General features: G+C 40.1%; 2 pseudogenes; both read right to left on the bottom strand.

Annotated features, from left to right (window-relative positions):
- Positions 1–1876: 1876 nt before the first annotated feature.
- LOC149222347 (fe(II)/2-oxoglutarate-dependent dioxygenase 4 pseudogene) lies at positions 1877–2512 on the bottom strand (annotated as a pseudogene).
- Positions 2513–3456: 944 nt separating this feature from the next.
- On the bottom strand, positions 3457–10085 carry LOC149222346 (uncharacterized; annotated as a pseudogene).
- Between the last annotated feature and the right edge of the window lie 15506 nt (positions 10086–25591).

Here is a 25591-nt window from a genome sequence, read left to right as displayed (position 1 = left end):
CCTGTGTCATCAAGTTCGAGCCAAGAAGAGGCAGCGCTGAGGCTAAGGGAGGCAAAGACAGGCTCACGCAAAACCACGCAGAGGCCAGGAGGGCTGACGCAGTTGGTTGAGGAAGCTGCTTTGCCAGTGCCGAGATTGTGCAGAACCTAGGAACTCTAACCTTCAGTTTGCTAGGGTTTAGGAGGTTGCGGGTAACTTGCAGAGTGGAGTTGGTGGGGTACTATAGTCAGAACAGTTCCTAACAGGGAAAGGCCAAGGAGGAGGGAGTTGCTACCGAGGATTTCTAGCTGAGAAATCCGGATCAGTGGTGCAGCTGCACTAACGATTGGAGTGGGGGCATCTCAACATTGGCAAAAGAGTTTCCAGGAGGGAAATCGAGGCTCAGAGGGAGTCACACCAAGAACTTCCAGGAGGGAAGTAGAGGAGAAGCGAGATGGCAGTGAATGGGGTAAGAGACCAGGACAGACTGGACGGAGCCTCAATCTTTGTAGTTTGAAATGCCAGAATCCTATTCGTTCTAGACATAAATCGTGTCAAGTGTTAGCGCTCAAATCTGCCTCAGGCTGAGGAAGGAAAAACTCGAGGCAACATCATACCACGCTCAGCCTCGTAGCTAGCCCTACGAGGACAGGAGAGGGCTCTCTCCGGGTCTATCTCGGCAAAAGGTTTTCAAAGGGGCTGAGATGACCAATAAGGAATACTGATCTTAGGCTAGTAAATTGATAGGAAAAGGGGTTTTAATGGATGATGGGGTTTTCTGGGCTGCATGGGGCAAAGAAATAGCTTTGAATAGAGAAATATAATCAAAAACACAGATTATCTCCTGAGGCAAGGTAGGCAAGAAATTTAACAATTAAATTGAGATAAACGGAATGGCAAGACTGCTGAGAAGTCGACAAGGGCATAGAAGATGGATCCTTGTCAAACAGAAGAAAACATTAACTATGAATACTTCCTCAAGACAGAGCAAATAAATTGAATTCTGCCTTTCTCACTTAAAAGTATTCAACAGAAATGAGTTAGGAATGAAATGAGAAACATTACAAGATACATATGAGACAGAGAAGAAACATATGTCAAATGTCATACCACAGGTATCTCAGGGGTCAGAGCTGTATTTTTCATTAAACTCTCTGTCAAAAACTGTACAAGAAAGCTCTCTGTTCTCCTCCACGCACCTTTCAGAACTTTTTCTCCCCTTTTACAAATGTTTTTTAATACAATCAAAAGCTCAGGAGAAAACCGATCCATAAAAGGATGGAACTGTTTCAACTGACATTATGAAAAATAGTAAAAAGTCACTCATCGGTTCCTAAAGAACAACGCTACATTTTCTGTGACCAATACAAAGGCGGAAGCTGTAGTGTGAACCCTCCAAATCATAACTGAAGACTAGGATAAGCAATCTGTCCCTATTTTTCTGCTCATGATCGATGTCTTTGTTCTAATTTTGTTTTTGACCTGGACTGCCACGTTATACTTTCCATTTCCTTTTGCTGTTAGACCAAAATAGCATTTGGAATGTGGAGGTCGCCTTTTGACAAGCGCATTGCAAATCAAGCCACGTTGCCATTTGAAACAAAACCATTTTTTCATACAATAAATAGACCAAAAACCTTTCCCCTACAGGTCGATGAAAAATAATGAGCTGTTTTGACTATAATTGCAAGAATAGAAAGAGTCATCCATTTTTTCTAAAAACAGAGCATCGTTTCCCTTGAATTCCTCTGATGGCCAATTAAGAGATAAATACTGGAGCGTAGATCCACTTGGAGATTTAACTGAAGCCATTAGTAGGAGATCGGTTCCTATTTTTCTGTTGTGGTCGATGTCTTCATGGCATTCGGTCTTTTACTTTTCACCTTTCATTGCCAAGTTACATTTGCCATTTGAATAAAACCGATTTTAATAAAAAATAGTTTTGAACAAAACTTCCGCCCTTTGATAAATGGAAACAAAGTTCCGTCATCTCCAGCTGTGGTATTTTCCCTTTCATTGGAACCTCTTTAATGCTCACAGCCTCCAGTTGAATTCCCAAATTGACGACGAAAGCATTAGGCATGGGTTCTACAGTCACCCACGTTTCATCTTTCATTACTTGCAGGCCGCTGACATCGCCTTGCATTAAAACAGTGATGCCACGTAGGTCACAATGAGGTTGTAAACCAAGGGTGAGATCTGGGTTGGGGCATGCAGGATAGTAATTTAGAAACATGGTGTGGTCGGGTTTTCCAAAAAGTGTGTTCAGGTAATGAGATGAGAGCTCCAGGGCTTCAGAAATGGCAGCCAGAAGCCTTAAAATCAATGCTTGCATATCGATGGCATAATTCCCTGCAATCTCTCTATATCCTGCAGGTTTTTCAGGCCAACAGTTAATGACTTCCTCTAGAGGATGACAAGAGTGGGCCAGATAATCTCTCCAGCTACGCATCTTTGGATTGAACCCTGTCGACAATCGAACTGGCTTGTTTATATCATTTGAGAAAAATTTCGAGCGATCTTCCACGGGCATTTCGAAAAATTCTCTGGCAATGTCCACGCCATGGTTTACAATAAAAAACACATTTGCAAGCTGATCAAGCTGATTTGACACGAAACTGGGCGCAAGACAAATTTTTCTGAGCTCTGAGACTGAGTGCGTAGTGCGCCTCACCCAACGCGCCGCGCGCCTGTAAGATAGCACTGGAATTTGTCGCCTGATGCGCCGCGCGCCACTGATGCGCCGCGCCGGCAAACTCAAGCACAATTTTTGCCCAGTTTACCCCTAATCACTGATTTTGCTCCAGAAAGTATTGAATTTAGGTTTAGCTGTCTTTCACAGTCATGATGGTAACACAATTTCTTGACAAAGAATTAAGTCTGAGGTTGTCTTTCCATGTCGGTCAATCCTTCTCGAACAATTCACACCTCTATCTAAAACATTCCTCACCATAACGTTCAGAGAGTGAACACCTGCGGCTTCATAGATTTCTACCACTAACTGTTGTTCATCATCATTATGCTTGAATGCTTTTGCCTGATTGAAATGCAGGCCTTGAGCATGCTGTAGAATTGTAAGAGCACTTGCGGGGCCAATAAGAGCCTTGGTCACATTAGTGACCCATTCTGGTGTTATGACCACCTTCAACCTTTCAATGTCTGCAGGGAAATGCGGTATGATAGAGAAGTTCAAATCATTTCCTTTGTCTCCTGCTCGACTATGGGCTGCACGGTAAAGAGGAATTATTATGCCACCTGGGCTGGCTGCATGGAAATGTTTCCTCAGTGGATCCGAATAAACTCTGGATGTTGCACCACCCTTCAGTGGCTCAAGACCACCTCTATAAGTATGCTTATGAGGTAGCATCCCCAAGTCCGTTGAGCCTATAACATGTTGAGTTTCTACTGGATTCCTATATTTTATGTTGAACCTCCAGAATATGCACTCTCGTGGTACCAATATTTTCTGAAGAAATATTATATCCTGATGCCACTGCCACCTGCAGGTCCATTGGTATAAAGAGATTCCAATTCCTGTGTAAAATGAACTGCATGATCCTTCAGATTAAATAGACCATCCATTCGCAATTTTAGGTCTATAGGCTCCATGGAAGACAAAGGATGTACATCAGAAGAATGTGCCTGCAAGCTTTCTAATCTGATAATATATGAAACTATATACTCTTGAGTTCCAGGTGCTCGCCCTTCCATCCATGACCGAACCAAATAATCCGCTGCTGATGCACGCTTCACGCACCCCAATCCCCATATGATATTTCTCCCCAACCTTTCTAGCCGCATTCCTTTGGCACCAACTGAAGAAGTGTCTCAGGACGTTTTTGGAGGCTTAGTTCTGCTCCTTTGGCAAAAACCATATCTTTAGACAAAGGGAGAAATGATACATTTTGAAACATCAGGAGTTATATATGCACTAGGATCTCCAAGCTCGTAAAGAAGTTGTTGAGCACAAGTTCTAAAACTGATTTCTCCTCCACTGTTCTCAGCTTTGGCCCAATAGACTTCTCCATCAAAGCTTACGTTTGCAAATGGAAGAGATACATCAAGAAGCTGCTGAAAAGAAAACTCCCGGTGTTGGCGCGCAAGTATTATGAAGCACCTTGAGAAAAATAACTTGCACTTAGCCCTAAATACCAAATTAACTCCTTGCTGATCTAAACATCAAACAGGAATGCACATAACGAGAAATGGACTTTGATAATTTGACTTTGACAGTAAATTGGCAAGACGGAGTCTAACATCAAGCACTTCGCCTTGAGGACGATAGCTATCCCAGTTGACCCAGTTGATAACGACAAGTACGAGGAGGCAATGGTGAGGGCCAAGAGAATCATTCTTGACGGGGTCAGGGACCATCTGGTACCACATATTGCTGAAAAGGACACGGCAAATGAGATGTGGGAGGCCCTAAAGAAATTGTACCAACATACTTCTGTGCAGAGAAGGATGTTACTAGAAAACCAGTTGCGATCATACCAGATGCAGAAGGGAGAACAGATCGACCCTTCCTCGGTTGATTGAAGGAGATCTGGGATTAGCTGACTTCCATAGGAGCCATGCCGGATCAAGAATTGATGGTGAGAACAGCCCTGAATGCAGTCTCAGAAGACTAGGAGGTGTTTGTCTAGAGCATACTGGGCAGGGAAACCCTTCCAGATTGGGAGGAAATGTGGGCGACTCTTCGCCAAGAAGAGATCAGAAGACTGAGCAAGGCTGGAAGCAGTGGCATGGGGATCAAAATCAAGATGGAGGAGGAGGTGGATGCTACCCTAGCATCTAAGGGAAAGCAACAGAAATGGAAGAAGGACCTCTCCAAGGTCAAATGCTTCCATTGTGGGGAGTTTGGTCATTATGCGACCTAGTGTCCAAGGAAGAAGAGCAAGGGGGAGGCCTCTGAGACCAAGGTTGTGCCAGCAAGGGCAGAGAAGGAAGTGGAGACAGACGATGATTGTGCCATGAGTGCACACACACCACTTGAGCGGAAGTGGGGAGACATCGAACTGTAGTTAGACAGACTGCAGGTGATGAGAGGCAGGACCTCGAGGTACCCAGCCTCTTGGATTAGACCTTGCTACGAGAGCCCCGAAGAGGAGTAACACTACTGGCAGATGTCAGTAGAGACAGATGCGGATGGAGCGATGGAGGGAGCTATAGTGAGGGATTCCCAGGACAACGTGAGGCAGCAGTGCGAGAACCATGGGAGTGTTGCACCAGTGTAAGATGGAACACAGAGGTGTGCAACGGTGTGAGATGCATGGAGTTGTTGCAGTAGAGCAGACATCAAAGAGGGAGAACTTGTCAACGACATAGGGAGTTTCAACATTGAGGGTGTCTTTAGCCTGACAGAGATGTCAGAGTTGGGAGATCAATTACTTACTTCTCAGTAACTGGGTTGTAGTGCAGCATTTAGCAGTGACAGTGCTATGGGCAACATGATGCAACAAGATGAGAGGGAGTTGCCGTACGGATGCAACAGTGGCAGTGGCAGGGCCATGGGTAGTAGTACAGGATGCAGCAGTGCAGATTATGGGCAACAAGTCTAGAATCAGCATAGGGACTGATGCCGGAAGATCAGGGTCATACTCATTGAGGAGTATTGCTAGAGCACAGTCCTCGCTAAGAGGGAGTGTTGATTTGGGGTAGCATCGGATGTGCTCTAGCCACGAATTGGTGGAGAGGCTAAGGCACATGAGATCTCCAATACCCAGAAAGGGTGTGGGCAAATTCTAAATAGTTTGGGAGATATTAAAATAATTAATATTTTTAATGGAGTCCCTAAGTCTAAACTTAGGGAAAATAAATTATTAAAGTGAATTAATATAAAACTGTGTTAGAATGGTCCAAAAGTCATGGATCAAACCAGATCTAATCTTAGCCATTGATTAGGGACTTAATCTCGGTTGTTGATTTGTCAACGAGAAAAGTATAAGAGGAGGCTTGAGGGTCACTTGGAGAACACACCAAGAGATCAAGATTTCAACTTTCTGGGGTTGGGTTTCCTGAGAAAGTTGAGAGAGTGATCAGAGTTGCCACTGAGGGGTAGTGGATACAGAAGCAGAGAGGCAGAGATATTACCAGGAGGATCAATGCAGTAGCCGAGAGTGAGGGACACAGAACCAGCCAGGGGTTCACGTAGAGCCAACCATGGCTCATGTAGAGGCAACCAGGAGCTACGCAGTGCCTCAGAGGGCCAGCGTGGGTCATGCACGGGGCTAGAGGGCTGACCCAGTGCCTCCAGACGTTGACGCAGGCCAATCTAGAGTGACACTAGACCAGAAAGAGCTGATGCAGTCCCTAGAGGCTGACGTTGGGGTTTCGTGGGGAAAATTGGAGCTGTGAAGCTACCGGAGTGTTTATCCCGGGTTTCAACCGAAATATCTGCTTCCGAGTAGAGAGGTACTACTGCCGAGATTTTTCTTTGTTGGGTGAGCCGGATTTATTCTCAAACTGCTTAATAAACCAAACCCTTAGATAGTTGCACTGGTTTTCCCGCATTGGGTTTTTTCGTGGACATTAGTCCAAAAACAACGGTGTCACTTGCATGCTTGTTTCTGTTTCCTTTAGTTGATGATTTTTAATGTGTTGAGCATGTACTTGTATTTATTTTCAGTATTTACATGGTAAATAACTTGTTAATTAACAGAACAAGTAGGTAGGAATAAATCAGAAAGTACATGAAGGGTTTCTAACGGGTTAGACTTAGAAATTCCAACATAGAGAAACTAAGTATTGCATTATGAAGGATCGTCTAGGTTGGAGAAATCCGAAGGTGGTAATACTTAGGTGTGTTGATGAAGTTGAATCCAAAAAGCTTCTATCTGAGTTTCATTTAGGATTTTGTGGAGGGCATTATGCTGCTAAGACTACTACCCATAAAATCTTGAGAGCTGGTTATTTTTGGCCTTCTATTTTTGCTGATGTACACAAGTATGTTTGAGGTTGCCAAGCTTGTCAACTATTCACTGGGAAGAAGAAGTTAGCCTCTTTGCCTCTTCAGCCTGTGGTCATGGAGGCTCCCTTTCAACATTGGGGGCTAGATTTCATAGGGAAATTTAATGAAAATTTGAGTAATGGCTACTCATGGATTATAACTGCCACTGGTTATTTTACTAAATGGGTAGAGGTCATCCCTACAAAACACGCCACCAACAAAGTAGTGATAGATTTTCTTGAAGATAAGATTATCACTCGTTTTGGTGTCCCTGCCAAGATTACTACCGACGACAAACTTGAAGAGTCCACTGCTCGACACATCAACCACAGTAATATAGATTGATATGTTTTGTAAATGCTGTTATTTATTACTGCAGTTAGGATTTACCTTTGGTCTTTGGTTTCTAGAAGCCCAAAAGGCAGGATTAAGGAGGAATTTTGTCTAAGCTGTAACTCCTTCTTCCCTACCTCTTCTTGGCACCTCAGCGTGTACTTCAGGAGCTCAATCTCCCTCTTTTTTTTAGATTGATAATAGCAACCAAATTTTTCAAAAAAAAAATATCTCTAGTGGGTAGCTAGCAGGTTTAATTCCCCCTCCATCTGAGTTGTATTATTTGAAGACATGTTAGACTGTGTGGAAAAAAATTGAATAAGTTGAAATGTGTGGCTAGTAATTCCTATAAGCTTGAACGGGATTGAATGTGAGTATAAGGTGGAAAATCTAAGAGAAAAAATTTAATGTGACTATAAGATGGACAATCTAAGAGAAAGTGAATTTTACTATAAGATGGACAATCTAAGAGAAAGTGTTTTAATGTGAGTACAAGATTCAACCCTCCTAGGCTTGGTGGCAAACTCTTTCATGTGAGTATAAGATGGACAATCTAAGAGAAATTGTTTTTTATCTTCAACCCTCCTATTATTGGTGACAAAATCTTTCATCCCAAGGTGTTTTGAGAATTCACCAATGTCTGCACAAGTGACAAACTCTTTCATCCCACGGTGTTTTGAGAATTCACCAATGCCTAGTTTCACTATGAAGCTCATGAGAATTAGTTCTAATATTGGAAATGTTCATTTTCATCTTAACACTAGTCAAGATAGAGAGATAATTTTGGTTTTCTAGATTGGGGTTGATCACCTCCTTATAATATTGCACTTTCCTTTTTTCCCTCCAACTCTTTATTTTTCCACAATTTCTCTTTAAATTTGGAAGCAATATTATTTTTGATATTATCTGAATTTTGCAAGATGATCTCCTCTTTATCTCCCAATGGTCTAGTCAATATTGGGCATCCTTATGCCACCCTCACTTCAGTCGAAGGTGGAGGTTTTGGCTAAAGTTAGAAGCAATTTTAGGAAACCCATTTGCATCCATATTGTATAACTTCTTCTTATATATAAGATACCTAGTGATTAAATAAAATATTGAAACAAAATTAAAAGAGGAAAATAAATTATTTATAAATTGAACGAGTACCTTTTTATTTATCTCTTGTGATACATTTTCACTAGGTATTGTTTTAATATTTTCTATTGATTATGATTTATATGTTTTCATGATACATTTGGTAAAGTATAATTGGTAATGTTTTTGTGTTTTATTTTTATTTTCATTTAGCTAATAATATTTTTAAATGAGATTTACTTTATTTCTAATTTTATTTAATTGGTAATGCCTTTATATGATATTTGTTAAGATATAATTTATGTTGGGTAGCAGAGGTCCCGCGTAACGGTTTTGGGACATAGAGCCTAGAAATTAGGAGTAAATTATTGTTAAAACTTCGAAGTATGCAGAGCGCGAAATGTAAAAGGTCAATTCAAAGGGTTGTTTGCACAAAAAATAATGTAAACTAATAGGGAATAAGTGGGTCCGTGGACCATAGATAAGTATAAATAGAGCGCGGCTCTATGGGGGGGAAGGCAGTGCTTGGTTGAGTATGATTTTGGAGATTGGATATGTAATGGGTGTTTGAGAAGGGCAGTTTAAAAAGCATCTGTAAGTCCAAGTCGGGGGTTTGGGTAGAGGATAGAGGCTTTGCAGCTGTGTGCACAGAGGCCTAGAAGAGTCTGTAGCTGTGTGCGTGGACCCCTGTAGCTGAGTGCACAGGGAAAATCTAGATGTAAGGGTGACAAGTGGAAATAAAGATAAGTTTCTTCTGAATTATGTGTTAATCTTTAACTATCACAACTCTATTTTTTATGGTTACTGAAACTATTTTGATCTACGCACATATGCTTATTGAGTACTTGTGAATCGGGTTTAATCTTAATATGAAAACTAAATGAAAGTAATAAATGTTTGCTTAAAGACCTCTCTAAGTAGATCTGGGTTATAATACTTAATTAAATAAATTAGATCTGTAATCAGTGCGGTAAGAAAAAGCTAATATTATCTGGATCTAAGTGGATCTAGCGCAGTGCGAGGCTGCAAGATGGCGCGTGAACCTCTCAGACCACATCTAGACATCCCAAGGGTGTAGAAACCTGGTTCCAGCACCCTCCCCTGCTACCTTGGGTGAGACCTCAGTCTGTGCTTCGCGGGCTATTGTCGAAAGGGCCGGTAGCTGCGGGATTTGCTTGGCTAAATAATTCTTCCGAACCTAGGTCAGGCCCATATAAGCCAACAAATGGTTCTGTTGCCAGGACTGGGATCTGCCTAAGGGGTGTCTGGTGTGGAATGCGGAGAGAAAAATGTTGAAGGATCAAAGGGATTAGGGACGGTAATAGATCAAGGGTAACTATGGCAAGCACGATTCAGTTGTCGGTATTCAAGGGAGCAGGAGGCGAAGACCCGAAGCAATTCTGGTTTGTGCTAACATCAGTATGGAACGCGTAGCAAATTGTAGATGATAATATCAGGAAAGCTACCTTAGTCAGCGCACTGCAGGACCGAGCGCTGACATGGTACATGAAGTATTCAAGTAGTAACCCAACAGTGGGGGTAGCGGAAATCCAGACCGAATTAAAAAAGGAATTTAGCTGGCCGAAGTTAGGAAAACAGTTGGTCGTAGGATTCAAAGAGATTGTAATGATGCCGGGTGAAACTCCGTGGGATTTGGATCAAAGGTTGAAAAGCGCTATCCGTGAGGCCAACATGACACTGACAGATGAGCAGCACTGCGCTTGGTTTGTCGCATCATTAACGCCATATCTAAAGTCAGCTTTGTTACAACAAAAGATCTCAACCCAAGCTGAAGCACTGGAGGCAGCAATGTGGCTGCACGAAACCCTAATACCAGACCCAAGGTTGGGAGTTCAGCAAATTCAAGCGCAGGTCCAAAATTTATGTTTGGAAATGCAGAAGTTAAAACAAGAACAGACACCGCACTCAGAGGTCCGAGAGGAAGTATGGTGTGTAAGGTGTAAGAGCCAAGGACACGATAAAGATCATTGTCCGGTCTCGGTGAATTTTGTGGTAACAGGGGGACCAACACCATTGCGACCAGAGGCACAGGCAGGGCCGAGCACAACCACCCCGCTCTGGTGTGCAATCTGTCAGGTGGGAGGAAAGCACAACACTAATAACTGTCATCTATTACCAAAATACAACCAGACCCCCCAGCAACTCTTTTGCAACTTTTGTAGATCAGTGGGCCATGAAGAAAGGGATTGTCGTAGCTATCAAATGTTGATGGATCAGTCATCTGCCTATAGAATGCAAACAGAGGTGCAAAGTCAGGATCCAGCCGTGGCGATTGCGCGCGGTGGGTTCCAAGGGCGCGGTCGAGGACGGGGCGGAATGGGACCAGGAAGGGGTCGTGGGCAGTTAATTTGTTACAACTATGGAGGACCAGGACATTACACGTGAGATTGTACCAACCCAACCAGAATTTCGTGTAGCTATTGTGAGCAATTTGATCATGAGCTGCTAGACTGTCCTTCATTGATAGCACAGATTCGGGAAAAGAGGGCAGCGCAACCAACAATGACCCAGAATGTGCAAATGATGAGGTCCGAACCTCGCGAGGAAGATCCCAAGGTCAACATGGTGCTGAGGAGTGGCACGGCCACAGGAGCGGATGGAAAAAACCTAGGAGGCGATAAGGGGACGTATTGGGAAGCTCAGGGGAGCTTCGCGGAGGTCTCTACCCCAGGTAATACGGATCAGCTTGAGACAAACAAGGATCCCTCGATAATAACTACCTTTTTAGAGACATGTATAAAATTTCTTCACAACAACAGGGTGGTTAAAGGCTTACAGGAGTTGATAAATAGGTGCACAGGGTGGAATGAGCCTCGCATCATTCGAAAATTGGGAAGACATGCATCGCAGACCGGAAGGGAAATGTGGTTAACAACACAGATCGATGATTATGAGATGGAGCAGGTCATTTTGGATCTGGGCTTAGATGCCAACGTATTGCCAAAATAGACATGGGAGCGCATGGGTAAGCCTACACTACAATGGTCCCCTATCCAATTGCGGATGGAAAATCAACAGAAAGTGCTGCCCATGGGAAGGCTGCAAGGGGTGACGGTAGACCTTGATGGTGCCAGTACCCGCACAGATTTTGAAGTTATTGAGCTCATGGATGAAAATATGCCCTATCCTGCGCTGTTAGGAATAGATTGGGCCACCGACATGAACGGAGTTATTAATCTAAAGAAGAGGACAATGATATTTGAAACAAAGGCGCTCCGCGTCGTTATTCCGCTAGATCCGGTTGAAGGACTGCGCTACCTCAAACCAGTGCACAGTGATGACGATGAAGATTGTAGTTACAAAATGACTACCCAAGGGCGAGGATGGGTCAAGACATTGGAGGATAGCAGAATATCATGAGGGGATGGAGAATCCAACACTGATGATTCAGATGAGGAAGACGAGCGGTGGTGCAATCGGTTGAACGAAGTAACCACGCTACACTGCAACATGGTGACGAAATCGATGTATTGCATAAAGGCCCAGGTCCACGAATTGCCAAAGTATGATGGGTTGACAATGGTAGATGAATTTTTGACCAAATATGAAATCACAGTACTGGAGCACCAACAGTTTGACGCGATGAAATGGGCACTACGCACGACGCCTGCGCAATGGTGGGGCACACATGAAGGAACTTTCAAAGATTGGTGTGCCTGCAGGCGTATGATGAAGATCAGATTTGGGAAGCCGGAAGTACACATAATAGAGAAATACGATGGACGTGATGACCCATGCATGCACCTTACCAGATGGACCAAAGCCTACGAAGAGGAACCTCAGCCAGAATGGGTGCACTTATTTTATCACACCCTGGATGTCATTCCTAGAAATTGGTATACTAAAGCAGAGCTCCGGCACGACACAAGCGAGTGGGATATCTTGCGCGAAGGGTTCTTAGCGACATTCCTCTTTGAAGATCAATGGATGGACCCTATAGATGAAGCGCTCCAGCTGGTAAAGGCCACCATTTTCAAGACGCCAATAGAACCAGAGGAACCTGCGCAGCTTGACTGGTCGCGGCAGCTGAGCCAGGCCCTTGCATGCTATAATGTTGAGGTAGAAGATGATGAGGATGATCCGCAAAACGTCAATATTCCGGAATCAGAGGGAAGCCGCGAGGTGCATGGACCCGAAATCAAAGATCCTGATATGATGGCGCTGTTGAAAACAAAACAAGTCAATATAGGAACCGAAGAAGAGCCGAAGTATGCAATGCTCGGGGACTATTGGGACGATGCTACAGTAGAAAAGGTCATCGAATTGCTCCACAAATATCGAGACTTGTTTCCAACAAAGATCACGGAACTAAAAGGGATCCTAGGGGACTTGGGAGTGATGAAGATAACATTGAAGCCAGACGTGAAACCAGTTAAGCAGCGGCCCTACCGATTGAATCCAAAATATAAAGCAAAGGTCCGCGAAGAACTGGACAAGATGCTGGCAGCAGGAATCATTGAGCTTGTCGAGGAGTCTGATTGGGTAAGTCCAATGGTTGTGCAAGAAAAGAAACAGAAGGGCGAGATTCGGATCTGCATGGATCTCAGGAAGCTCAATGATGCCTGCGTGAACAACCCATTTCCAACACTGTTTACAAATGAGGTACTGGAAAATGTGGGGGGGTCGGAAGCCTACTCGTTCATGGATGGGTTCTCAAGATACCACCAGATCAAGATCACGCCAGAAGATAGGAGTAAAATGACGTTCACCACCGAATGGGGTTGCTTTCAGTACACGATGATGCCCTTTGGTCTGAAGAATGTGCTGGCGATATTTTCACGAATAGTGGTAGCAACATTCAAAGAATTTATACACAAGTTTTTAGAGGTCTATCTAGATGACTAGACCATGTTTGGACTAGTTAAGAAGCATGTAGCGAGCTTACGGTTAATGTTGGATACTTGTCGATGACACCAGATTGCGCTGAATCTCAAGAAGTGTACTTTCCTTGTCCCGTTCGGGAACCTACTGGGCCATGTGGTTTGTAAGCAAGGCTTGATGGTGGATCCGGCAAATATCACTGTCATACTCAATCTGCAAGCACTGTGGAGTGTCAAACAATTACACGCCACTTTGGGTCACATAGGCTACTATTGGAAGTTCATCAAAAGTTACACCCAGATCACGGCTCCGATGGAACAATTACTAAAGAAGGATGCTACTTATTGCTGGAATGAGGAATGCAACAAAAGCCTAGAGATGCTTAAGGAAAATATGGCTTCAGCCCCCATATTAGTCTTTCCGAAATGGGATGTTGAGTTTCATGTACATGTTGACACATCATGTATTGCGCTAGGGGCGTTACTTACTCAACCAGGAGCAGAGGGACTGGACCATCCAATTGCGTTCGCAAGTTGTCGGTTGTCAAAAGCTAAAAAGAATTACTCCACCACTGAGTGCAAGGGATTAGCGATGGTATACGCACTTCAAAATTCTGCCATTATCTACTGGGAGGTCACTTTAAGATGTATACCGATCACTCGATGTTAAAATACCTAGTGAACAAGCCTGCGTTGGGGGGGTGTATCTGTCGATGGTTGCTATTATTCTAGGAGTAGGACTTTGAGTTCGTCGTCAAGCTGGTATGTCTAAATGCAGGCCCAAATCACCTGTCCCGAATTGAGACCGGTGAAGAACCCACAAATCTAGAAGACGGACTTCTTGATGCTTAGCTATATGCGGTGCGCGTAGCAGATGGTCATTTTGAAGATAAAATCCATTTCTTAACTACAGGGACCGCACTATAGGGATACTCTATTTAGAAGAAGAAGGAATTGGTGATACACGCAACAAACTTCACCGTGATTGCAAGACATCTCTACAAAATGGGCAACGATGAGATCTTACGTCGGTATGTCCCGGAGTTCGAGCAAGGACAAATCCTGGCCGAAGCCCATGGGGGGGTTGCTAGCGGACACTATGTGGGTTGTGCCACAGTCCAAAAGATACTTTGCGCAGGATTATGGTGGCCCACTCTGCATCAAGATTCGAAATCCCACTGCCGAGCCTGCGACGTCTGTCAACGAATGGGGAAACCGTCGCAGAGAGATGAAATGCCACTCCAACCACAGATGATGCTACAACCCTTTGAGAAATGGGCAATCGACTTCGTAGGACCTATTGAGCTGCGAGGAAAAACAGGCATGCGCTATATCATCACCGCAACAGATTATTTAACCCGATGGGCCGAGGCACAGCCGGTTAAGGACTGCACGACTGCGACAACTGCAAAGTTTTTGTTCGAAAATGTACTCACAAGGTTTGGATGTCCCAAAATTCTCATGAGTGATCGGGGAACGCATTTCCTGAATGAAACAATTAGCGTGCTCATAGAGGAATTCCAAATTTATCACCAACAGAGTACGCCATACCACCCGCAAGCAAATGGGACCGTGGAAGCATTCAACAAAATCTTGGAGACCACACTGACCAAGGTTTGTAATGCGTAGCGCAATGATTGGGACTTGCGCATCCCTGTTGTGCTATGGGCATATCGAACTACGTGCAAGAAGTTGATGGGCCTAGTCTGCGGATCGCGGCAATCACAGGTATGGCAGACCGTGGGGCTTTGGAGTAATGGCTCGCATAGATAGAGGAACTAGAAGAGGAACAGTTTTTGGATGGGTTCCATCAACAAGTATAGAAATAGCGAGAGAAAGCATGGCATGATCGCCATATCAAAGTGCGCACGTTCAAGGAGAACGATTTAGTGCTGCTATACGATAGTAAATTTGAAAAATTCCCCGGCAAACTCCGAATGCATTGGTTGGGACCCTATGTGGTCAAGGAAGTTACCAATGGGGGCACAGTTCAACTAGCTAAACTTAATGGAGACCCCTTCCCGGGCCGAGTGAATGGCAGTCGTCTGAAGCTCTACACGGGCGGGTTGGTCGCCTAACTAACTGTTCGAGGAACATTCTCATCGCTCCAACCAGTTGAAAGAGAGTGCGAGATGGTAAAGCAGTCTGGAGGAAGGCGCGGGTACCAGGCCAAGCGTCAAGCTAGATTAGTGATAATTTCGCGGTCGCGCAATCAAAAGTGCGCCGCTGCATGGCTAAAAAGAAAGGTGACTGTTTCTGTCACTATTCACGACATGATGTCTACATTATGGCCAAAGGGAGCAGGCGACAAGCAATTAATAATGGAAGTACGAGTCAGATATGGCATGAGGCGCCACATATTTTACACGAAGACGCTAGGACAGGCAGGAATCAATGAATTTAAAAGTCACATGGCTTATAAATCACCGAGGAGCATCCACCGGGTGACATACACTCCTGGAAAACATACATTAGGTATCGATATGAGGCTGTTCATTCTCTCTGCACAAGGAGTATGCCCGAGGGTGGTGATATGGCCACTGAAGAAGCAGGACTCTCTAAGGGGTATGGTGGTGATAGCTGCGGGCATCCTGCAGATGGCAGCATCAATGGTGGAGGATGTACCGGAAAAGGGAGACACGAAGAAAAATTAGTCCGGAAGTCGTCGCTCTGCCCAGGGGTTGGTCGCCGAACTACAACAGATCAGCGAAAGGATTGACAAATGGAGACCATGGGTAGATATGTAGATACTAAGTCGGCATTGTTGTCTCTTCAAAATTGGGATCTTACAGACAGTAGCAAGGGTCTTGCAAAATTGCAACACAGGCTGCAATAGACAGTGCTAAGAGAAGATATGAAGGTCAGAAGTGACTGTGGTGGTACCAAGGGGTCCCGTAGGTGGCTTCCCCACTCATGCTAAAATCCTATCAGGGCATGTTCTGTGTTAATCGAGTAGAGCAAAATGAGCATTATTGGTTACAGGAAGTGGGAGAAACAGCGAAGCCAGAGCCGGACGAAGCATCGCAGGAGACAAAAAAGGAGCAACAGGATGACGAGCGTCACTCAAAGGGAGGCGAACCGCAAAGCCAAGGCAGAGCATCTCACCGCGCCGACGAGTGACTTGGATGAGTCACGATGATTGTGTTGGGGGACTGTTGGGTAGCGGAGGTCCCGCATAACGGTTTTGGGACAGAAAGCCTAGAAATTAGGAGTAAATTATTGTAAAAAAATCTGAAGTATGTGGAGCACGAAATGTAAAAGGTCGAGTCAAAGGTTGTCCACCCAAGAAATAATGTAAACTAATAGGGAATAAGTCGGTCCGTGGACCATAGATAGGTATAAATAGAGCGCGGCTCTATGGGGGGGGAAAGGTAGTTCTTGGTTGAGTATGATTTTGGAGATCAGATATGTAATGGGTGTCTTAGAAGGGCAGTTTAAAAAGCGTCTATAAGTCCGAGTCGGGGGTTTGGGTAGAGGATAGAGGCTCTGCAGCTATGTGTGCAAAGGCCTAGAAGAGTCCACAGTTGTGTGCGCGGACCCCTGCAGCTGAGTGCGCAAGGCAGATCTGGATGCAAGGGTGACAATTGGAAATAAAGATAAGTTTCTTTTGAATTCTGTGTTAATCCTAAACTATCGCAACTTTGCCTTTTATGGTTACTGAAACTGTTTTGATCTGCGCACGTATGCTTATAGAGTACTTGTGAATCGGGTTTAATCTTAATATGCAAACTAAATGAAAGTAGTAAATGTTTGCTTAAATACCTCTCTAATTAGATCTGGGTTATAATACTTAATCAAATAAATTAGATCTGTAATCAGCGCAGTAAGAAAAAGCTAAGATTATCTGGATCTGCACGGATCTAGCGCAGCGCAAGGCTGCAGGACGGCGAGTGAACCTCTCAGACCACATCTAGACATCCCAAGTGTGTGGAAACCTAGTTCCGGCACCCTCCCTTCTACCTCGGGTGAGACCTCAGTCCGCACTTCGCAGGTTGTTGCCAAAAGGGCTAGCAGCTACAGGATTTGCTTGGCTAAATAATTCTTTTGAACCTGGGTTAGGCCCATATAAGCCAAAAATTTAGTGTCATGGTTTTAACAACATTTTAAAGTTGGAGAATTGCATATTCCACAATTCGAAAGAATGATTAAAATGAATTCAAATATTCTATAACAAGTTCGAAAAAGTAAGACATGCATCAAGTTAATATGTAAGAAGTTAATGTTTTCAGATGAAATTTTTGGGAAAAAATTTACATTAATCTTTATAGTGATTTATATTTTTTTATAAATATTAATTTTACTATTGTGGAGTAAGTTGTGATGAGGGTAATATGGTGAATATTGATAAATGTGTATAACCATTCAAAAAACAAAAGAAAAATGAAATTATATGACTTCATGAATATGAGTAACTTTATGTGAATATAAAAGTTTATTATTACATTTTAGACACAATGAGGTTTATATAGTTAATTAAGGGAGGATAAAGGAATTTGGAATCTTATTTAGTGCTATAAGGGCAATGGAATATATATACGACCAATAATTTAATAATTGTAATGTGTGGGAAAATAAATTTTAGCAATTATTTTATGTATAATTTTCCTTTTATACTTGTCCTCGTAATAGAATCTTATATGATTAATGAGAGTAACGACTTGGAAATCATGGCCAATATTAATAACTATATTCTGACAATTATTTCTTTATATTAAAATATTATTTATATAGTCAAATCTAATTGTTATATTATAACGGCTGAATTTTCTCTCTCCATATATTTAACTTGATGCCAAGATCTGGTTCTTCATCTTGTCCTGGAGATGAACCACATTGGATGGTTCGAAACACGTTGAAAAAACTCTGATGATGTGATTTTTACCAAAAGTTTTCTTACTTTTCATGATCATGGGAGAGTTTGAAAATGCAATTCCAATTGATATGAATGATGGGTTCAAAAATAAAATGGATTCAAGATGGTTGTTGAGCATAACTCCTAATTAATGGTTATTGGATTTTCTTTCTTTGAGGATGTTGCATTTTGAAGATGGGAAGAATGGAAATAAAAGCCTAACCATGGACATTAAGAAAATGACATCAAAGATGAAGTAACATACAATCACATAATATGTTAAAGTTATTGTCGTAATATGTGGTAGTAAAGAAGACACTAGTCATTCCGGAAAGATGTGGAGATGATCAGTAAATTATTGTGGATATTCCAATGGAACAATTCATCATAACATATCTAATAAATATTTATTTTGTTACGTCAATAATAATTCGTTTTAGATCTCAAATTCTTTATTTATTGTTTGTGTGCTTAAATATAAATTAGTTGAAATGCAAGAAATATAAAGTGAAAATAAATACACACACTAACCAAAATAAGCACAAATTTTCCCTTGGGAAACCCTTATGGGAGAAACCTAGCTAGAAGGTGAGGTTTCTTTGATCTCTATTCTCTAGAATGGAAAATTGTGTAGATACAAAGAAAGAGGTACTCTTTATAGAGTTACCTAAGACCTATGGCTTATAAAGTTGCTACAAAATCTTAAGCCCTTGTTTATTCTCTCTAACATACCACTCCCAATTGCTTTTCTCAAATGTGGAAGAGAATATAATAACATGAAATGTAACCCATATTCCTCCTAGCAACCTAGTATTTAACATAACCCAATAGCTAACTATATGAAAGGTTTGACTCCCTCAACCCTCAATTAGAGTTACGATTTTGGACCTTTTAGAGTCTTTTTTAAATTCCACACATGGCTAGCCCCATATGCATGAGTAATGGGGATTAACGTGGCATTGACTTGTACCATGGTGGTCAGTATGGTAGATCAACTTGTGAAGCCATATTTTTTTCATACAAACCTCGAGTACTAGATGGTATCACACAAACGATAATTTTTTTACCCTAGAAAAAATCGTTTAATGCCTCAAAATGGCTCTAGAAGAATTCATACATAAATTTTTCAAATTAGGACCCATTGATAAAAAATATCGTACAATTTGATTCATTTAATTCTTCCACTCTGAAAGCATTGAGATAGATGAAGAACGCTATAATAATTCAATCTGAAACAAGAGAAATTATAAATGAGAAATAGTATCGCAATTCCCTAAATTACATATGAATGAAGTCAAAATTGGAAGAAACTTACCCCTCAAAGAATACAAACCTATGAGAAGATAGAAAAATAAGTATAAAGAAATGGGGGTTTTAAGAAATGAACGATGATAACCTATTGCAGTTCTCATTACCATGACCAATCTAGAATGATGAGATAAACATAAAAGAGTGATATATAGATATATAAAGTTAAATATGTGGAAGTTTCTTAAACAAGTGTAAGAAATCAACCAGAACATGATGGAGGATTTTGTAATTAGGGAATAGTCATGATGAAATAACTTAGCACTCTATTGTTATATTTTAAATAAGCATGTGGCAAGTGGTTGTGGAATCACACATGTGTGGCAATAACTTCATATGTGATAAAATCAAGAAACTATGTAAATTAATGAAAAAATACTTAGCATGAAGTGTATGAAGGAATGTTGTGAGAAATTATATAATGAGAGTTTGAGAAGAACTACACATAATTGAAAAAACTTGAAAAAACTATTGAAAATCAACTAAGGGCACTTGCATAATAATGATTACCCTAGAAGTGGAAATGGGGCTATCGTGAAGAACACATGCCTAGAATAATGTTTGTTTGTTCTTAGAGTTCACATGTGTTCCTATTTGTCTAAGTTCCGTAAGGCCCAAGCTACCAACTAGGACCCCAACAAGGCTACCTACTTAGCATGGCTCAAAAGTGTGTTTACATTATTAGGAAATATAATTATGCAATTTGAAAAGCTTAGTTTTATGCACTATGAAAACCCTAGCTTTGTGTAATTTGAAAACCCTAGCAATGTGGAATGTGGAAACTCCAACATAGTGAGTTCAAATTTGAGTGCATAATTAGAAAATGTGAGTAAACACGCCATATAGATCATGCATCACAAGTTGGTGATGTTTTTCAATGTATATTGAAGTGAAATTTGAAGACCTTAGTTTTGTGCAATTTGAAAACACTACTTTTGTGGAATTTTAAAACCCTCATATTGTGGAATTTGATGGAATGGAATCGTATGGAAGTAATTTTTGTTTATACCATTATGACTAATTTATTTCCAACAATCTCTATCTCTCTATTTCAATTTACACAATTTCTACTCTCTCTCTCTCTCTCTCTCTCTCTCTCTCTATATATATATATATATATATATATATATATATCCCATTGAGCAATGGGAGAACGATGAGAACTATCCACCAAGATGAAGAGTCCTTAAGACTATGTTATCTAGATGTATGTATGTATGGTATTGATATTCTTGGCACTTTTCCAGCCTCCTCTTCCTCCCATATTTTGGTCATCCATTTTTTGTCAACCCCTTATTGTGAAGTAATCTTCGTTAGGATCACCGCTACAATTTTCAAATGGTTGAGTAAGTGATATGGTGAGTTGGCAAGGTAGTTTAAATATTAAATGTGATGGGGCAGTTTGTTTGAGTTTCAAATTTAAATTCAAAATCTAAAAGTTGCAGTATACCACCTCTCATTTGTCTTGGAGACTATTTCAAAAACACTTTGTTTAGTTCGAATTGATGTAGGGAAATGGAAGAAAGTAGAGCCAGGACATAAGAAAGAGGCTCCATAATGGACATTTCATTGTAGTATATGTTATGTGTCTTTTTCTCACTGTAAGAAGTAGTCTTGAAATAATATCTTGAACATTCTATGGTCTCTGCATTTTCTACTCATGATCTTCTTTGACAACAATTTTACATGGGGTATTTCAGATAATGAGTCTTTCATTGGAAGTTTGGACTAATATTTGTGTACTCTCCAGTTATCAATCTCAAATATCAAATGACCTCAAGTTTGGATAACTAATTATGGCATCTAATTACCTATTTTCTCATTCTTTTCCAAGTTCCAACAAATAAGTGTATTCAAATGTTCCACATTGCAATTAGTAGGTCGATTGTTGAGTTACTACTTCCAAAAAGTATCCATTTGAAGTAAATTTAGCCAACTTGCAAAACTATAATGATGAAATTTTCTAATGAAGAAAGGAAAATGTTTGCAGCACAATTGCACATGAAGCAAATGAAATCTTTGTGTACACAACTAGAATCTCCATTGTCGCCACACCACTGGTGATATAGACAGATGCTTCGTCAATTCCTTTGAGACACAAATTATTTGATAAGGGAAAGAATGTGTGTACCAAAGAGACCCTCAGTGAGGAACCAACATGGAAATCCAAAGTAGACGAAATCTACATCCTATCATATGGGTCATTAGTATAATATAATCTATGGAATCCATCTCCATGACTAGGGCCCCACACATAGAGAAATATAGAATAGTAGGTAAAAACCAAAAGGAAAATCTTATATCCTTATTAAGTACTTAATTGATAAGTTATCTTTATTTTGTAAGACATTTATTAAATTATTTAAATTTATATGTTTTTTTTTTCTTTCTTAATTATTTTACCTCTAATCGTATATTTTCAACAAGAAAGTGTGTTGGTATCTAAGTTTTATACTAATTTGAATTACTATAAAGTTTTTTTACAAATTTTAAACTCATCAATTAAAGCAATTATAGTTCACAATTTTTTTTTTAAACAATATGGCAGACACGATTTAAATACTTCACTATTTTAAATACCAATCAGGTTGAAGAGTTTGTAATTACCAAACAAGAGCTTTACATTCCTATCACCACATAGAACCTTGCCATACAACAATGTATTAACAATTTTTATTTTTATTTTGAATTTATGTCTTCTTTCTAAAGTCAAACTAACAAAAATAAATTGAGTATTATAGAATGACTTGGCATATTACAATTAAAAATCCATAAATATTTTACCCTCCTTTAATAGTTAAACTATTTTCCATACAACAATATATTAACAAAAAAAAAAATAATGTTCTTTTGAATTTATGTCTTCTTTCTTAAGTCAAATTAACAAAAATAAATTGAGTACTATATAATTTGGCATATTACAATTAAAATTCCATAAATATTTTATGCTCCTTTAATAGTTAAACTATTTTCCATACAACAATATATTAACAAAAAAAATTTAATGTTCTTTTGAATTTATGTCTTCTTTCTTAAGTCAAATTAACAAAAATAAATTGAGTATTTTAGAATGGCGTGGCATATTACAATTAAAATTCCATAAATATTTTACCCTCCTTTAATAGTTAAACTATTTTTCCAATTATCTTATTTATTGAAAAACCTTATCTAATATATTCTTATAACTAGATATAATGTAAATCTTATAATTAAGCATGTTGGGAGACTAAAAAATTTTATCTACGCATATTCTTATGACTATGTATATTGTAATAGGATCCTATAAAAAAGAGTTTAATTTCAAACAAAAAATTCAAAATAATATATTTGATAGCATATTCTTTGTTTGATTAATATCTAGGAAAACCGACTTCAAATAAGCAATAAATACATTATTTGATATAGGAAATATTCATCTTGGTTTTGTCCATTTTGTCATAAAAAAATTCTCTTGTTTTATTTACGCACCCAAAGGTCTTAAAATTTTTAGGAAATAGAAAACTTTTTCATTTTGGAATCCTATAACTTCAAGCTTGTATTGTTATTATTAAAAGTTAAGTTAGTTTTGGTAGCTTGTATTGCTATTATTAAAAGTTAAGTTAGTTTTGGTAGCTTGTATTGCTATTATTAAAAGTTAAGTTAGTTTTGATAGTAAATGAATAAATTTTTGTTTGCTTATTTAATTTGTCAAAAATATTACTTTGAAGTTTTGGAATCAAGGAGGCTATGTTCTTACTCACATGAAGTCAATTTTGATCGAAAAGAATTAATACAGGATTTGAACTAACAATTTCAAAAAAATGTTGCCAACTGAATAGAAAAATTCCTACAACCAACATAAGAATATGACGTGAATCAAATCTTATAGTGTCCGGCTGATTTTGAGAGTGATTTAGTAAATTTTCAATGGATTGTGAATAATTTACACATTTGTGCTGGGCTCGAGAATTCATCAATGACCTGCGTGTATTCAGGACTAGCTCTTGTATTTAAGATTATAGTAATCGTTATTATAGTAATCAACGAGTCTAATTGAAAATTTATTAGGAAACTAATATGAACTTATTTTTTTGAAAATTAAGTCTAACTTTATGGATTAAGTGTAATATCGTCATACACAAAGTAATTTATCTCAAACAACAACTTCAAACTTAGAAATTCGATAGCACTTCCCTGATTGATAGTTAATAAAATGATACGAATGCATCCAGAGTACATCTTTTCCTACCAAGAGTGTTTGCTGGACTTGCACATCATTAAATGTTTATATTTGATATTGAATCGAGTAGCCTTAATTTGGTACTCGGTTGAAGTTAGTTGAATCGACCCTGAAAATATTTTCTTTGTTCGGCTACATCGGCCTCACCAAAGTTATATTTTGTGATATGGTAATCCATTACAAGATCCTACATCCAAAACATCTTTTAATAACAGTATCAACTTGATTTGGTTATGCTCGGATTAATCCTCTACTTTTTGCCTTCAACATGTATCCTCGCCTAAAAAAGTAACATAAATTAAAAAGGAACAGAATCAAGTAAATTAGTATTTTATTTCTAATATATACTTTGATTTTAAAAGTTTTGAGATCATATTATGGTATTGGAGGGGATTTTAGTGGCATTGTGAGTAGCTTACATAGTCTGAATGCCTACATTTGATCCCAAATCATATCCACATCCCCCAACTCGAGAAAGAGAATCCGCAGTCGCAACCTTCAGATGGAGAAGACATCTCGCGATGAGGAGCCTCTTGATTATGTCCTTTATGGAGTTACATTGGATGTCGTTGCAGTGGGGGAAGGTGCGGACATTGGTATGCGAGAGGCTCAAAATGAAATAGAGAGACATATATTCCCTATTCAACAACACAATTCAACCCGCATTTTTTCAATTTGAAATCCCAAGTGCCAAAGCTTTTGAATTTTGAAATCCTATGGTGTGGAGGTAACATTGACTGAATTTAAGTTCATGTCTTATCCACCGCCTGTATCGCTTTAGGCGTCAGCTGTCAGAGGTGTCGGAAATCAGGAGATATGTGGAGTGGTCAGAATATTGAAAGTATTAACGGAATTGGCAACGGAGACAGATAGGGTCCTCTGGCCACATCATCGAGCTTGAGCAATCTGCAATTGAGATAAGCTTGACACCTGTAACTACCACGTTACTTCCAATGCAACACTCGTAAAGGAGTCTTAGATGTGCTAACTTTAAGACTAAGAACTCTCTAGATTTTAATTAGAAGATATTCCCCTTAAAGTAGCTATCAAAGAGAAAATTAACGAAGTAGTATTAGTAGGAGGTTCTACTCACATTCCAATGGTATAGGAGCTCCTCCAAATTTTCTTCCCTTGAAAGAAACTTTGAAACAACATAAACCCTGATGAAGTTTTTGGAAATGGTGCTGCAGTTTAGGCATAATAATGGAGGCATCTAGTTAGTCCTTCAAGACATTACACCTTTGAGTCTTGGAATCAGAGTCGAGTTGCAGGGGGTCTCATGTGTGAAGTTGTTCCCAGAAATTCTATCATTCTAACTCGAAGAGAGCATTGACACAGTACAAATTGTGATAATTAGGTAGAAGTGAATTTTGCGGTGTATGAAGGCGAGAGAAAAATGGTTGCAGACAACAATTTACTAGGTGAATTTCAATTGAGTATAATTCCAGAAGCCCATTGTTGAAGTTTTCTTTGAAGTGGACGCAGATGGAATTTTGATGGTGTCAGCTTGACGCTTTTGATGTGAATACACTTTCTGGAGCAAATCAGAGGGACCCAAGATCTGAGCACCATCCAATTCTAACAAGACAACAATTGCCACGAAGGTTTCAATTCTAAGGAAATCCATTTTCTAATTTATCCACCTTTCCTATGTAGAGAGGAAAGGTATGATTTCAAACAGAATGAACTGGAGAAGTTTGCAGAAGGAGGAAAAAAAAATGTTGAATATGATCTGGATGAGATCCAGTTTCTCTGTAATCTTTGTACAATTTGCGGTCGAGGAACTAGAGGCCTGTCCATCCTAGAGCTACCAAATATTCCAACACTGCAATTCCTTCGCATATTTTCCATCCCCATCCCATGTCCACATTAAAAGGTTTTGAGTTCAAATTATGGTTCCCCAACACACATGGTAACACCCATGTTCCATCAGACTATTCTTGAAGACCGTCGCATATAAATCACCACTAGTTACGACATCTCCAATAGATAGCTTCTTAGGATGAAAATTCCAGGCTGTGTCCTTGTCCAAA

The sequence above is a fragment of the Pinus tabuliformis genome, chromosome Q, assembly GCF_031772625.1.
Source record: "Pinus tabuliformis cultivar Carrire ecotype Pingquan chromosome Q, CPIR1, whole genome shotgun sequence".
In the NCBI taxonomy this organism is placed as follows: domain Eukaryota; kingdom Viridiplantae; phylum Streptophyta; class Pinopsida; order Pinales; family Pinaceae; genus Pinus; species Pinus tabuliformis.
This window is presented reverse-complemented; position numbering and strand designations above follow the sequence as displayed.